This window comes from Lipotes vexillifer, unplaced genomic scaffold (assembly GCF_000442215.2).
Source record: "Lipotes vexillifer unplaced genomic scaffold, Lipotes_vexillifer_v1.1 scaffold902, whole genome shotgun sequence".
Taxonomy (NCBI): domain Eukaryota; kingdom Metazoa; phylum Chordata; class Mammalia; order Artiodactyla; family Lipotidae; genus Lipotes; species Lipotes vexillifer.
In genome coordinates, this window is record NW_006794304.1 from 219,015 (window position 1) to 235,542 (window position 16,528).

Genomic DNA, 16,528 nt, shown 5'->3' on the forward strand with positions numbered 1-16,528 from the left:
GCCAGCCACTATGTCAAAAATACCATTATTTATATGGCTTAAACAACACACATTTTTTTTCTCACAGTTCAGGAGGCTGGGAAATCCAAGATGAAGGAACCAACGGACTCAGTGTCTAGTGAGAGTCCACTTACTGGTTCATAGATGGGCATCTTCACACTGTGTTCTTACATGGTAGAAAAGAGGAGGGAGCTCTCTGAGGTCTCTTTTTTAAAAGTGTTAATCTAGGGCAGGACCAAGAGGGTGGAGTTGGAAGACCCTGAGCTCATGGGCATAACAAAATTATAACTATTTACAGAGCAACTATTGATGAGAAAAACTGGAAGACTAGAAGAAAAGATCTCCTACAACTAGAGATATAAAGAAGGAGCCACAATGAGACAGGTAGAAGAGTGAAGACACGGTATAGTCAAGACCCATAACCCAAGGTGGGTGACCCACAAATGGGAGGACTATTATAATGGTAGAGGTTCTTCCCAAGTAGCAAGGGGTCTGAGCCCCACATTGGACTCCCCTTCCCTGGGGCCCTGCACCAGAAATATGAACCCCCAGAATGTTTGACTTTGAAAGCCAATGGGGCTTACTTTCAGGGGTGTGAGAGGGCTGTGGGAAGTAGACATTCCAGTCTTAAAAGGTAACACAAAATTCCCTGTACTCAGGGACTCAGGGAAGAGGCAGTAATTTGAAAGGAGCCTGGACCAGACCCACCTGCTGATCTTGGGGAGCCTCATGGAGAAGCAGGAGGCAACTGCAGCTCACCCTGGGGGCATAGACACTGGAGGGAGCCATTGTGAGGAACTCGTTCTACCATGTGGGCACTGGTGCTGGCAAGCACCATTTTGTAATCCTCTCTCTAACTTATTAGTGCAGGGACCTGGCCCCACCCACCAGCCTTTCAGCACCAGTACTGGGATGCCTCAAGCCAAGCGTCAAGCTGGTCGAGAACACAGTCCCAGCCACTAGCAGGGCTTCTGCCTTAAGGCCTTCTGAGCCCACAGCCATCCCAGGACCATACCCTGCCCATCAGAGGGCCCAGGACCACACCTCATACACCAGTGCACCAACACTAGCCCTGGAAACGCCAGGGCCCTGCAGTCAGAGGCCCTCGGACCTGGCTATGCCCACCAATGAACTGGTACTAGCCCCAGGACCATCCTCATCCACAAGTGGGTAGCCACCAACCCCACAACCTGCTGGCCTTGGCCCTAGCAGGCCAACCCCAGCTTCAAGACAACTTGGACACCTTACTCAGCTGCCCTAGGATCATCCCCATTTATCAAAGGCCAACACTAGTCTTGGGGCAACTTAGACCCCACAGCCAGTTGTGTCAGGAACTGGCTCTGCTCACCAGTAGACTGACAATAGATATGAAACCCCTCACCTCACAACCACCTATGCCAGACCTGTCTCTGCCTACCAGTGGGCCAGCACTAGACCCAAAAGCACCTGGGTTCCTGCCGTTATCAGCCTCATGACTCAGCCCTGACAACCAGTGGCCAGCAGCTTCCACACAAGACAGGACATGGCAACCAACTGGACTGGGGGCCAGCCACATCTACCAGATTGCCCACGGTAGTCAGCCTGCCACAACAGAAGGACCCACACAGCCCAAATAGAAGCCAACCCTAGAGCATAGAGCTCTGGTGACCAGAGGGGAATATGCTACTGCGAGGCATAGAAGGTCTCCTCCAAAAGGTCACTTCTCCAAGCACAGGAAACATAACCAACATACAGATACATAGAAATAAAAACAGCAAATTAAGTAAAATGAGGTAACAGAGGAATATCTTCCAAATGAAGGAATAAGATAAAACCCCAGAAGAAGAACTAAGTGAAGTGGAGATAGGCAATCTACCCTATAGAGAGTTAAAGTTAATGATCATAAAGATGTTCAAAGAACTCAGAAGAAGACTGGATAAACAGAATGAGAAGTTAGAAGTTTTTAACAGTTAGAAAATATGAAGAAGACCAGAGATCAAGAATACAATCATTGAAATGAAAAATACACTAGAAGTAGTCAACAGTAGATTAGATGATTCAGAGGAATGGATCAACAAACTGGAAGACAGAGTAAGGGAAATCAGTGTAAAGGAACAGAAAAAAAGAATAAAGAATAAAAAGAAATGAGGGCAGTTTAAGAGACCTCTGACAACATAAAGGATACTAACATTCACATTATAGGGGTCTCAGAAAGAAAAGTGAGAAAGCAAGGGGCAGAGAACAAGTTTCATACAAGGGATCTCCCATAAGGCTATCAGCTGACTTTTCAGCAGAAACTCTGTAGGCCAAAATGGAGTGGCCCAATATATTTAAAGTGATGAAACCACAACCAAGAACACTCTACCCAACAAGGCTTTCAATCAGATTTGATGGAGAAATCAAAAGTGTTACAGACAAGCAAAAGCTAAAAGAGTTCACACCACACCTGCTTTATAAGAAATATTAAAGGGACTTCTCTAAGTGAAAAAGAAAGACCACAACTAGAAACACGAAAATTATGAAAGGAAAACTCTCATTAGTAAAGGCAAATATACAGTAAATCAGCCATGTATAAAGTTAGGAGGGAGGGTAAAAGACAAAGGTAATAAAATCGTGTATATCTGCAATAAGTAATTAAGGGATACACAAAACAAAATGATGTAAAATATGACATCAAGAACAGTTAGTGTGTTGGGGGCAGTGAAAATGCAGGTTTGTCAAATGCATTTGAATTTAAGAGATCAGCAACTTAAAATAACTATATGTGTGTGTGTATATATACAGATAGATAGTTATGTACAATGGGGAGAATATAGTCAATAACTAATATCTTTGTATGATGACATCATAACTAGACTTATCGTGGTGATCATTTTTAAATATATAGAAATACCAAATTGCTATGTTGTGGCACAGGAACTAACACAGTGTTGTAGGTCAATTACACTTCAAAAACAAACAAACAAATCATAGAAAAAGATTGGATTTGTGGTTACCAGAGGCTGGGGTTGGGGGGAGGGGAATTGGATGAAGGTGGTCAAAAGCTACAAACTACCAGTTATAAGATAAATAAGTACTAGAAATGTAATGTTCAACATGATAAATATAATGACCACTGCTGTATGTTAAATATGAAAATTGCTAAGAGTAAATCCTAAGAGTTTTCATCACTAGAAAAATTTTTTTTCTATTTCTTTAATTTTGTTTCTTTATAAGATGATGGGTGTTCCCTAAACTTGTTGTAATAATCATTCATGATGTACGAAATTCAAATCATTATGGTGTACACCTTAAACTTACACAGTGCTGTATTTCAATTATATCTCAATGAAACTAGAAGGAAAAAAAGACCACTAATCCCATTCATGAGGGCTCCACCCTCCTGAGTTAATCATCTCCCAAAGCCCTCACTTTCTAATGCTATCACACTGGAGATTAAGTTTCAACAGAAGACTTAGGGTGTTGGAAGGGGAGGGGCACACAAACATCCAGTCTATAACATCCTGGCAATACTAACATTTAAAGAATTGTAAAGGAAGAGACATACACAGAGGAGATTGACAACAACTCACTAGAAGAGTAGGAAGAAAATTAAAGTGTTTTAAAGAGGTCAGTAGGAAATTAGAGAATTTGAAGAACTGGGATATTAACAATGTCAAATACTGCAGAAATGAAATACAATAATGTTACAGGGATGTGTTCATTGCAACGTATATAAACAGGCAATTTATATAATAAGAATAAGAAAATGCTTAATAAACATGAAAAATGCACATTCATTCTAGGAATCAGAGAAATGTAAATTAAACATATATTGATAATATTGCCTATAAAATTGGAAAAAGATAATTGATAGATTCCAGTGATGACAAAATTAGAGGAAACCAGGCACATACACTGTTTATGGAAGTATAAATTGGTGCGGAGTTTTTGGAGAAAAATTTGGTGTTACCTGTCAAAATTTTAATTGTTTGATACCCTTGGTACTCTGTTCTACTTGTAACAATCTGTGTACACACATACTAGCACAATTGCGCAAGGATAAGTGAGACATAAAACAATGTTCATTACAACATAATTCACAATGAAAGAAGTTGGAAATAATTTACAAATACCAATCAATAAGAGGTTAGGTGAATAAATTATGGTATAAACATACTATGGAACAATATGGATCTGTAATACAGAATGAGACAAAACAGATGGTATTGATCTAAAAGAAATCTGTTATATATTGTTGAAGAAAAAAATTGTAGACAAATACACATGAGAGACTCCTATTTTTTAAATTTTATTTTATAGAAATATAGTTAATTTACAATGTTGTGTTAATTTCTGCTGTACAGCAAGGTGATTCAGTTATATATATATACTTTTTAATATTTTTTCCATTATGGCTTATCACAGGATATTAAATATTGTTCCCTGTGCTATACAGTAGGACCTTGTTGTTTATCCATTCTATATATAATAGTTTGCATCTGCTAATCCCAAACTCCACTCCTGTTTTATTTCTACCTCTCTGATTCTACTTCTTGTGCTCATGTTTATTACTGGCAGTTCCCAGAATTGTGTCCTTCATCCTTTCTCTTATCACATATGGTCTCTGAATGATTTACTCTATTTCTGTGGCTTCATCTATCCCCTGTCATATTATTTATGATGGAATATTTCTAATATCAAGAAGATAAAGTTGATAGCAGTATAAACAATTGGCATACCAGTCTAAACATGCATTGACTCTAGCTCATTCAGTTAAAACTTCACAAGGGTGGCATATTTCTTGTGCATCTGAGAATGTTCCTTCTTTTCCCTTGTACTAAATGATGACTTGAAGTGGCAATAGAGTTCTTGGGTCATCATCTACACCTTCCTCAACTCTGTAGATGTTATTCAAGTCTTTCATGACATTTTTGCAGCAGAAAGTAGAATTTTCAGGTCTGGTGATGCTGGTGGTTCTCCCCTACCCAGCTATATGACTGTGGAAATCACCACCATTTACCTCCTGGATGTGTAGTTCCCTCACAGGAGAGTGAGTCTCAAGGCAGGCCTCACTCTTGTCTGGTCTACACAGCTTTATTGCTCTAATAAGCAAGCTCAGCCAAAGATGGTTTTCCTCCAAGTCTGAGAGGTAATCTCTAAACTCTTGGAATGTCAAGCCTGATAAGAGTGTCTTTGTTTGCCAGGGGAGCTTGCACCTGCCAGATAGTAACAATGTGATTTAGGTTAGGGGATTTAAGCCACATCAAAAATGTGATTCAACGTGGGGACTTTGGGTCATATATATCAACTCAACTTCCTGAAGGGATGAAAACTGAGATCAGTAATATTGGAGCCTGAATGATGAACCAACACTGACTCTGGACACCAAGACTGGAGTAAGCATCCCTGACTGACAATATTTCATGTATATTGTCATTCATCTCTGCCAGGAAGAGTTAATGCTGTTCATGACTCCATGGGAAGAGGACAATTGGAAGATCCATGTTTAAAACCCTCCTGGACTCTACCACAAGCATCCCTTCCTTTGGCTTATTTTAATCTGTATCCTTTCCCTATAATAAATCATAACCGTGAGTATAGAAGATTTTCGTGAATTTTTTTTTTAACAAATGGAGAGAGAGACCCAGAGAGGTCAGCACAGCAAAGAGCTCACACAGTGGTCAAGTGGCAGAACCAGGATTCAAACCCAAGCCCTGCTGTGTGCACTAACCCCCTGGACCAACTCTGTTCTTGTTCACAGGGGCCTGTGAAGGTAAGGCTCATTTTGCTGCTCTCCAGAACTGCCTGGAGAGCCTGGTATTTCCACCTGTTTACAAATCTCGAACCTTTCACATGTGAGGTGAATTCTAGTGAGTTATCAAAATAGAGTGTGGGGAAGCCCCCTGAGCTTGTAATTAGTGTCAGAAGTGAGGGAGTTCTTAGGGACTGCCCCTAACTTCAGTTGGCTAACCTTCACACAGAGACTTTCTGGAGGTTGAGAAAGTGTAGAATGAAGTACCAAGAACTTCTCCCCTTTTGGAGAAAACAGTGGTTTTCTACTTTTCTGTGAATGTTCTGGAAAGCATTAAATTCCATTCATTTATCACACTATTCTCTAGTCACCCTCCACTGCTCCCATTATTTGAGTAGAACAGTTTATAACACTGATTGTGCTGTTATATTCTCAGGAGGTAAATTTCTTGCATGTTCCAGTAAACATGCCATCTCCTTTTAAGATAAAATTGACAAACCTTTATGTAGACTAAGAAAAAAAGAGAGAAGACTCAAATAAATAAAAACAGAAATGAAGGAGGAGACTTACAACTCACACCACAGAAATACAAAACATCACAGGAGACTACTATAAACTACTATATGCCAACAAACTAGATAACCCAGAAGAAATGGTTCAATTCCCAGAAATGTGCAACCTGTCAAGACTGAATAATGAAGAGATAGAAAATTTGAACAGACCAATGACAAGAAAGGAGATTGAATCAGTAATCAAAAACTTCTCAACAAAGAAAAAGCCAGGACCAGATGGTTTCACTGGTGAATTCTACCAAACATTTAAAAAAGAATTAACACCAATCCTTCTCAAACTCTTCCAAAAAAATTGAAGAGGAGAGAACATCCCTAAACTCATTTTATTACGCTAGCATTACCCTGATACCAAAGCCAAATAAGGAACTACAGGAAAAGAAAACTACAGGCCAATATCCTTGATGAATATAGATGCAAAGATTCTCAACAAAATACTAGCACACCAAATTCAACAACATATTCAAAGGATTATACATCGTGATCAAGCAGAATTTATCCCTGGGATTTCAATACAGGCAAATATATAAATGTGATAAACCATATTAATAGAATGAAAGATAAAAATCATATGATCATCTTAATAGATGCAGGAAAAGCATTTTAAAAGATTCAGCATCTTTTGTAATAAAAATTCAGCAAATGGGGTATAAAAGGAATGTACCTCAACATAGTAAAGGCCATATATGACAAAACCATAGTTAACGATATACTCAGTGGTGAAAGGTTGAAAGTTTTCCTTCTAACATTAATAAAGTGGGCACAAATATGCCCACTCTCACCACTCTCATTCAACGTAGAGCTGAAAGTCCTATCCCGGGCCATTAAACAAGAAGAAATAAAGGCATCCAATTAGAAAGCAAGAAGTAAACTTGTCTAAATAGTCGTAAAGACTCCACCAAAAAACTGTTAGAACTAATAAAGGAATTTAGTAAAGTTGCAGGATACAAAATCAACATAAAAAATCAATTGTATTTTTTTAACTAGCCACAAGATTTTATTGTAGGGATCAATATATATAGATCTTTCTGAGAAATAGTTTGAGCTATTCACTTGATGGCTATGAACACAACAGGATCTGTTTCATTGGTATATTTTTGGTTTGCTTGGCAAGGGAAAATCATGAGTCATTTTTATATATTAACAATGAACTAGCTGAAAAATAAAGAAAACAATCTTATTTGTAATAGCATCAAAATAATAAACTATTCAGGAATAAATTTAACCAAGGAGTTGAAAGATTTGTATACTGAAAATCACAAGGCTTTGATGAAAGAAATTGAAGACATAAATAAGTGAAAAAATATCCTGTGTTCATGAATTGGAAGATTTAATATTGTTAAAATATTCATACTACCCAAAGCCATCTATAGATTCAGTACAAACTCTACCAAATTTCCAATGGCATTTTTCACAGAAATAGAAAATTTTATATGGAACCACAAAAGACAAAAAGTAGCCATAGCAATCCTGAGAAAGGGGAACAAACCTGGAGGCACCACATGTTCTGATTTGAAACTTTATTTCAAAGCTATAATAACCAAAATATTGTGGTACTGACATAAAGACAGACACATAGACCAGTGGAACAGAATTGAGAGTCCATGTATATACAGTCAACTAATATTTGACAAGGGAGCCAAGAATACTCAATGGGAAAAGTATAGTCTTCAATAAATGGTGCTGGGAAAACTGGTTATTTACATACAAAAGAATGAAATTAAATCCCTATCTTATACAAGTCACAAAAACTATCAAAATGGATTAAAGATTTAAGTGTAAGACCAGAAACTGTGATACTCCTAGAAGAAAACATAGCTGAAAAACTCCTTGACACTGGTGTTGGTAATGGTTTTTTGAATATGACATCAATAGCACAAACAACAAAAACAAAAATAAAAAAGTGGGGCTACAGCAAACTAAAAAGCTTCTGCACAGCAAAAGAAACAATTGAAAAGGTGACCTACTGAATTGGAGAAAGTATTTGCAAACCATCTGATAAAGGGTTAACATCCACAATATACAAGAAACTCATGCAACATGCACCCCAATATTCATTGCAGCACTATTTACAATAGCTCAGATATGGAAGCAACCTAAATGTTTATTGACAGGGGAAAGGATAAAGAAGATGTGGTACATATATACAATGGAATATTACTCAGTCCTAAAAAAGAATGAAATCATTCCATTTGCAGCAATGTTGATGGACCAAAGATTGTCATACTGAGTAAAGTATGAAGTAAGTCACAGAAGAACAAATATCATATGATAACACTTATATGTAGAATCTAAAATAAATGGTACAAACGAACTAATTTACAAAACAAATAGAGTCACAGAAGTAGAAAACAATCTTATGGTTACTGGGAGGAAAGGGGGGAGGGTTAAATTGGGAAATTGGGAATGACATATACACACCACTATATATAAAACAGATAACTAATAAGGACCTACTGTATAGCACAGGGAACTCTACTCAATACTATGTAATGACCTGCATGGGAAAAGAATCTAATAAAGAGTAGATATCTGTATACGTATAATTGATTCACTTTGCTTTACAGCAGAAAGTAACACAACATTGTAAATCAACTATACTTCAATTTAAAAATATATATGGAATTCATGCAACTAAATAGAAAGAAATATGATTTAAAAATGGGCAGAGGACATGAATAGACATTTTTCCCAAAGAAGACATAAATGACCAACATGTCCATGACTTATCAGCTCCATGAACTTAGATGTCAAAATCTCTTTCAAGATTTGGGAAATTCTCAGCCATTATTTCTTTTCGTTTTTTGTGCTTTTTTTAGAACTTTCTTATTTTTTTTAACATCTTTATTGGAGTATAATTGCTTTACAATGGTGTGTTAGTTTCTACTTTATAACAAAGTGAATCAGCTATACATATACATATATCCCCATTACTCCTCCTTCTTGTGTTTCCCTCCCACCCTCCCTATCCCACCACTCTAGGTGGGCACAGAGCACAAGGCTGATCTCCCTGTGCTATGCGGCTGCTTCCCACTAGCTATCTATTTTACATTTGGTAGTGTATATATGTCCATGCCACTCTCTCACTTTGTCACAGCTTACCCTTCCCCCTCCCTGTGTCCTCAAGTTCATTCTCTACATCTGTGTCTTTATTACTGTCCTGCCCCTAGGTTCTTCAGAACCTTTTTTTTTTTTAGATTCCACATATATGTGTTAGCATATGGTATTTATTTTTCTCTTTCTGACTTACTTCACTCTGTATGACAGATTCTAGGTCCATCTATCTCACTACAAATAACTCAATTTCTTTTATTTTTATGGCTGAGTAATATTCCATTGTATATATGTGCCACATCTTCTTTATCCATTCATCTGTCGATGGACACTTAGGTTGTTTCCATGCCCTGGCTATTGTAAATAGAGCTGCAATGAACATTGTGGTGCATGACTCTTTGAATTATGGTTTTCTCAGGGTATATGCCCAGTAGTGGGATTGCTGGGTCATATGGTGGTTCTATTTGTAGTTTTTTAAGGAACTTCCACACTGTTCTCCATAGTGACTGTAGCAATTCACATTCCTACCAACAGTGCAAGAGGGTTCCCTTTTCTCCACACCCTCTCCAGCATTTATTGTTTCTAGATTTTTTGAAGATGGTCATTCTGATCTGTGTCAGGTGATACCTCATTGTAGTCTTGATCTGCATTTCTCTAATGATTAGTGATGTTGAACATTCTTTCATGTGTTTTTTGGCAATCTGTATATCTTCTTTGGAGAAATTTCTATTTAGGTCTTCTGCCCATTTTTTTTGGATTGAGTTGTTTGTTTTTTTGACATTGAGCTGCATGAGCTGCTTGTAAATTTTGGAGATTAATCCTTTGTCAGTTACTTCATTTGAAAACATCTTCTCCCATTCTGAGGGTTGTCTTTTTGTCCTGTTTATGGTTTCCTTTGCTATGCAAAAGTTTTTAAGTTTCATTAGGTCCCATTTGTTTATTTTTGTTTTTATTTCCATTTCTCTAGGAGGTGGGTCAAAAAGGATCTTCCTCAGCCATTATTTCTTTAAGTAAGCTTTCTGCTCCTTTTTCCTCCTCTTCTCTTTCTGGGTCTCCAATCATGTGTAGATTATTTATTTTAATGTTAGCCCATAATTCACATAGGCTTTCTCTGCTCTTTTTCATTGTTTTTTCTTCTCTTAGAGAATGATTCAAAGGACCTGTCTTCTAGTTCACTAATTCTTCTGTTTGGTTGAATCTGTTGTTGAAGCTCTCTATGGACTCTTTCAGTTTAGTTACTGTATTCTGCAACATAGGATTTCTGTTTTGGGTTTTTCTGTGTGTTTTTTTTTTAATGGTTTCTATTTCTTTGTTGAACTTTTCATTTTGTTCATGCCCTGCTTTCCTAATTTTATTTAGTTGTCTCTCTGTGTTTTCTTAGAGTTCACTGAATTTAAGAAGATTATTCTGAATTCTTTGTCAAACACTTTGTAAATCTCCATTTCTTTAGGGTCAGACTTTGGAGCTTTATTAGTTTCCTTTGATGGTGTCATGTTTCCTTGATTATTCATGATCCTTTTGGCCTTGAATTGGTGTCTTCACATTTGAGGAAGTAGACACCTCTTCCAGTCTTTGAAGACTAGCTTCAGCAGGCAAAGCCCTTTACCAGTCAGCCCATCAGAGATCCAGAGATCCTGAGTGGGCTCACTTCTTGAGTCCTTGTACTGGCAAGTATGGTGCCTGGGTCAGCAGACTGGCAAGCTGGTGCTTGGGTTCATTTGTGCCTGGGTCCATGAGTTGGGCCCAGAACCTGTGTTCACTTGGGTGGGTCTGATGCATAAGTCTGTGGTGGGGAGCCTGGGATCTGTGTCCAAATGGGAAGACCTGTCTTCTAGGACCACAGCGGTCAACCAAGGCTACCAAGGCTAGTCTACCAAGGCTAGTCTCATAATTTGCCTGCAGATTCCTTTGGATTTTCTACATCAGCAGTAATGTGATCTAAACCAAGGCTACCAAGGTACCAGTGAGATGAACCTGACATCTGGGTCAAAAGGGACCAGTCAGGTGCTGGAATGGGCCAGGAACCTGGTTTTGTGGGAGCCAGCCTGGAGACTGGGGACATGGGGATTGGCCTGGAACTAGGGTCATCCTGGAGCCTGAGACCACAGCTCCTGGCCTGAAGGTTTGGTCTGAGGGAAGTCATCTGGCACTGGGGCAGACTAGGAGCCTGGGTCTGTAAGAGATTATCGAAAGTCTAGGTCTGCAGGGGCCAGCCTGGCAAGGCTGGCAGCTTGGGGTGTGGTAGCATGGGCCCAGATGGAGTCTGGATTCATAGAAGCTTAGATTCATGGGAGCTGGTTGGGAGCTGGGGCCACAATAATCATGAGCTAAGGGAGCTGGCTTGCTCTGGGGTGGTCCAGGAGGCTGGGTTCACTGGAGTTCACCAGGAGCCTGTTGTCACAGAAGCTGCCTGGAGCCACTGGAGTTGTTCAAATTGATGTTTCTAGGAGGGGACAGGCACTAAAAAATCCTACACCACCATCTTACTCATTTTAATTCCTGTCTCTTCTAAGACTGAATTTTTCTATACACTTGCTAATCACAATATCTGTGTGTTCTTTTTGTGAGTTTTTACTGACTGTAACTGCATTCATTTGCCCAATTTAGCTGTGGAGTCAATACTGACTACTTACATGAGATCAGAGCTGGTCACAGCTTGTCAGGGGCACATGGTAGCAAGTTCTTCCAGTGTGCTTTCTAGTCTTAGTATCAATTTGATGTGATTTTCATCTTATTGTGCTATCACAGTCTACCTTCTTTACATCAAAATATAGTATTTTATATAAAATTCACCCTTAATTTCCACAAAATGGCTCCCAGAGTGATTTGTAAATCTGTTTATACTAATTTGCACAGCTGCTAATTAACTGAAATATGTTGAGCTTCTACCAAATCCCCCCCTTCTTTTTTTGAAAAAGATTTACATTACAGTCAGCCTTCCATATCCATGTTTCTAGAACCCACAGATACAGAGGGTGATTGTAAAAGACTTGAGCATCCAGGGTATCTTGGTATGGAGTGAGCAGTCCTAGACTCAATCTCCCATGGATAACAAGGGACTACTGTATATGATTATAATGTCAGAATTTACAATTGGTGTCATGAGCTCTGTGAAAACAGAGACTAGGTGTAACAGACATCTCCACGTTTGTCAACTTACACACACCCTCCATCTCCCACCTACCTCCCCCATCCCTCTTACCTAAGCCTGGCACATGGCACACATATCTGTGCCAGCAGATAGCAGCAAAGAGTCAGGGAATCAGAGATGAGGTATCAGTTAGGAGTGCTGTGGCCTACCTGGATGGGTCAGGTGGCTTTTCTGCAGTGGGCAGGGAGCTGGAATATCAACGCAGAGGGCAGAGGGCAAGTGCAGATGCACAGCAGGCATATGGCTCACCAGCATTCCTCACATAAAGACTGGGACTAGGGGACTTCCCTGATGGTCCAGCAGTTAAGACTTTGTCTTCCAATGCAGGGGGTGCGGGTTTGATCCCTGGTCAGGGAGCTAAGATTCCATATGCCTCCCGGCCAAAAAACTAAAACATAAAAACAGAAGCAATATTGTAACAAATTCAATAAAGACTTTAAAAAAAAAAAAAAGAAGACTGGGACTTCATTTGTTTATGCTTACAGCTCAAGGCCTGGCTTTTTATAACTGACTAGAAGCTATTTTAAATGAATTATAATTAAAATAATAGCTAATATTTACTGAGGACTTACTAGGAGATAATCTTGAACTATGTCAAGATTAGTAAACAAGTGTTAACCTGTGAGCCAAGTTAGAAAAATATTTTGTATACGATATGGTTGTTTGCTGGAGTCCTGTTCACTCCTTTATTAGCTCTCATAATTTGCCTGCAGATTCCTTTGGATATTCTACATCAGCAATAATGTGATCTAAAAATATGATAATTTGTGTCTCCTTTTCTAATCCACATACATTTTTATTTTTCTTGTTTCATTGCTTTGGCCAAGACACCAGTTAATTAATAAAGAGTAGCAGTAACTGGAGAAATTCTTGCCATATTCCTGACTTTGATAGTATTGCTTCTAAAGGCTCACTACCTAAATATGATGTTTGCTGTAGTTTTCTACAAATTTTTGCAATTATGAGTGAGTACTGAATTTTACCAAGTTTTTATTAAATCTTCTGAGATTTTACCAATTAACAAGAAGTTATTTTTAAAGATCACACCATTATTTCAATGAGAGAAAGATAGATAGATAGATAGATAGATAGATTAGAAAGGCTATAAAAACACATGATCAGACTACTCATTCCAGAGAAGATGAAGTGGGCACATTTTTCTCTAGTTTTCCAAGAATCCTGGACATTATATATAAAACACAAACACAAGAAGATTCTAAAAGGTGGAGAGAAGAAGTATTGGTTAGGGACCTCAAGATCCAAGGAATGACATGATGGTTAGTCCCCTGGGTTTCCTTTTTGTCATGTATATACCTTGGGCTGTGTGTTAAACAAGTCTGTAGCCCAGAAATGCCAATCCCAACAGAACTCTTCTCTCTCTTGGCAAAGGATGTGGAAAGAGATGGCCTAGCAAGACAGAAGCCTTTAGGCAATAATCACCTTATTCTGGCCAAATGCCATTGGAAAAATGTGGGACCCCACACCATCAGCAAGGCCAAGAGGAAGGCCTAGACCTCCATCTCTCTTGGCAGTAAGGAGGAATCCCTCCTCTTCCCAATTGAAGTGACATCAGAAGAGGCTGAGTGGGAAGACTGAACTTCCATTCCCACCCTGAAGTAATGAGGCACTACTTCCCTCTCTTGCTTGAGGTGTTATTGAGCAAGGACAAGGGAAAATTTGGATTTTCTCAACCATGCAGTGGTAATAACATCACCTACCCCACCACCACAGTGTCAAAAATCACTCATCATACCAAAAACCAGGAAAGTATCAACTTGAATGAAGAAAAGGCAATCAACAGGCACCAAAACCAAGATGACAGATGTTTGAATTATCTGACAAGGATTTTAAAGCAGCCATCATAAAAATGCTTCAACAAGTAATTATAAAACCCTGGAAATGAAAAAAAAAAGACAAAACCACTAGGAAGTCTCAGCAAAAGAACAGAATATATGAAGAAGAAACAAAGGGAAGTTTTAGAAGTGAATAATGCAGTAAATGAAATTTAAAAGTCACTTGATGGGCTTAATAGCAAAACGGAGTTTATAAAGGGAAGAATCAGTGTACTTGAAGACAGAAAATGCCCAAACTGAACAACAGAAAGAAAATAGACTGAAAAAAATTAACAGAGACTCAGAGCTCTATGGGGGCAATAATAGAAGATCTAACATTCTTGTTATCAAAGTCTCAGAATGAGAGGAGAAAAAATAAGAATGCCGGGCTAAAAAAAGAAAAACTATTCAAAAAGTATTGAAATTTCTCCAAACTTGGCAAAAAGCACAAATCTACAGATTCAAGAAACTGAATGAACCCCAAAGAAACTCAAAGAAATACATACCAAGACATATTATAATCAACCAGCTGAAAACTAACAAAAAAGAAAAAAAAATCTTCATAACAGAGAGAAGCAACACATTAACTACAGGGGAAAACAATTTAAATGACTGCTGATTTCTCATCAGAAACCAATGCGGGCAAGAGGAGTAGCATAACATTTTTCAAGTGTTGAAAGAAAAGAACTGTCAATCTAGAATTCTATACCCAGGGTCGGCAAGATCAAGTGTCTTACAAAAGGTGGTAAAAAGGAGCCAAGAAGAAAGTGGTTGATCCATTTTCTAAGAAAGATTGGTATGATGTGAAAACACCAGCTATGTTCAATATAAGAAATATTGGGAAAACACTAGTCACTAGAACTCAAGTAACCAAAATCTCATCTGATGGCCTCAAGGGTCATATTTTTGAAGTGAGCCTTGCTGATCTGTAGAATGATGAAGTTGCATTTAGAAAATTCATGCTAATTACTGAGGATGTTCAGGGCAAAAACTGCCTGACTAATTTCCATGGCATGGATCTTACCCATGATAAAATGTGCTCCATGGTCAAAAAATGTCAGACCATGATTGAAGCTCACACTGATGTCAAGACTACCTATTGTTATTTGCTTCATCTATTCTGTACGGGTTTTACTAAAAAACGCAACAATCAGATTCGGAAGACCTCTTATGCCCAACACCAGTAGGTCCTCCAGATCCGCAAGAAAATGATGAAAATCATGACCCAAGAGGTGTAGACAAATGACTTGAAACAGGGTAAATAAATTCATTCCAGGCAGCATTGGGAAAGACAGAAAAGGCCTTCCAATCTATTTATCCACTCCATGATGCCTTTGTTAGCAAAGTAAAAATGCTGAAGAAGCCCAAGTTTGAATTGGGAAAACTCATGGAGCTACATAGTGAAGGTAGTAGTTCTGGAAAAGCTACTGGGGATGCAGCAGGTGCTAAAGTTGAATGAACTGATGGATATGAGCCACCAGTCCAAGAATCTGTTTAAAAATCAGACTTCTAATGGTGACAAATAAAAGATCTTATCTGTGAAAAAAATAGAATTCTATGCCCAGGAAATAAAGGTGAAATCAAGACATCCTCACTGTGAAGGAAAACTAAAAGTATTTGTCACCAGCAGACCTACCCTAAAAGAATGGCTAAAGGAATATCTTGAAAAAGAAAGAAAAAAGAAGGAAACTTGGAACATCAGGAATAAAGAAAGAGCAATGGAAAGAGTAAAAATATGGGTTAAATATCATGGACTATCCTTCTCCTCATTTCTTTCTTTTTATTGGCTGCACCAGATGGCTTGCAGGATTTTAGTTCCCCCACTAGGGATTGAACCCGGGCCCTGGAAGTGAAAGTACAGAGTCCTAATCACTGGACCACCAGGGAATTCCCTATCCTCCTCCTCTTGAGTTTTCTAAATTATATTTGACAATTGAAGCAAAAATTATAACATTTCCTGATATGGTTTTCAATATGTGGAGAGGATATAATTAAGTTATTAAGGAGTGAAGGTAAAGGAATCTTATAAGGGTAATGTTTCTACATGCTAGTTGAACTGGTAAAAAGCCAACATCAGTAAACCATAAGTTATGTATGTTTAATGTAATGCCTTGAGCAGCCATTAAAAAATCTATTCAAAGAGATACACCCAAGATACACTATAGTAAATCAAAATGGAATTATTCAAAAAATATTCAAATAACCTACA

General features: G+C 38.4%; 1 pseudogene; it reads left to right on the forward strand.

Moving 5' to 3' along the window:
- Positions 1-375: 375 nt before the first annotated feature.
- LOC103087866 (40S ribosomal protein S3a-like) lies at positions 376-15,817 on the forward strand (annotated as a pseudogene).
- The last annotated feature ends 711 nt before the right edge of the window (positions 15,818-16,528 follow it).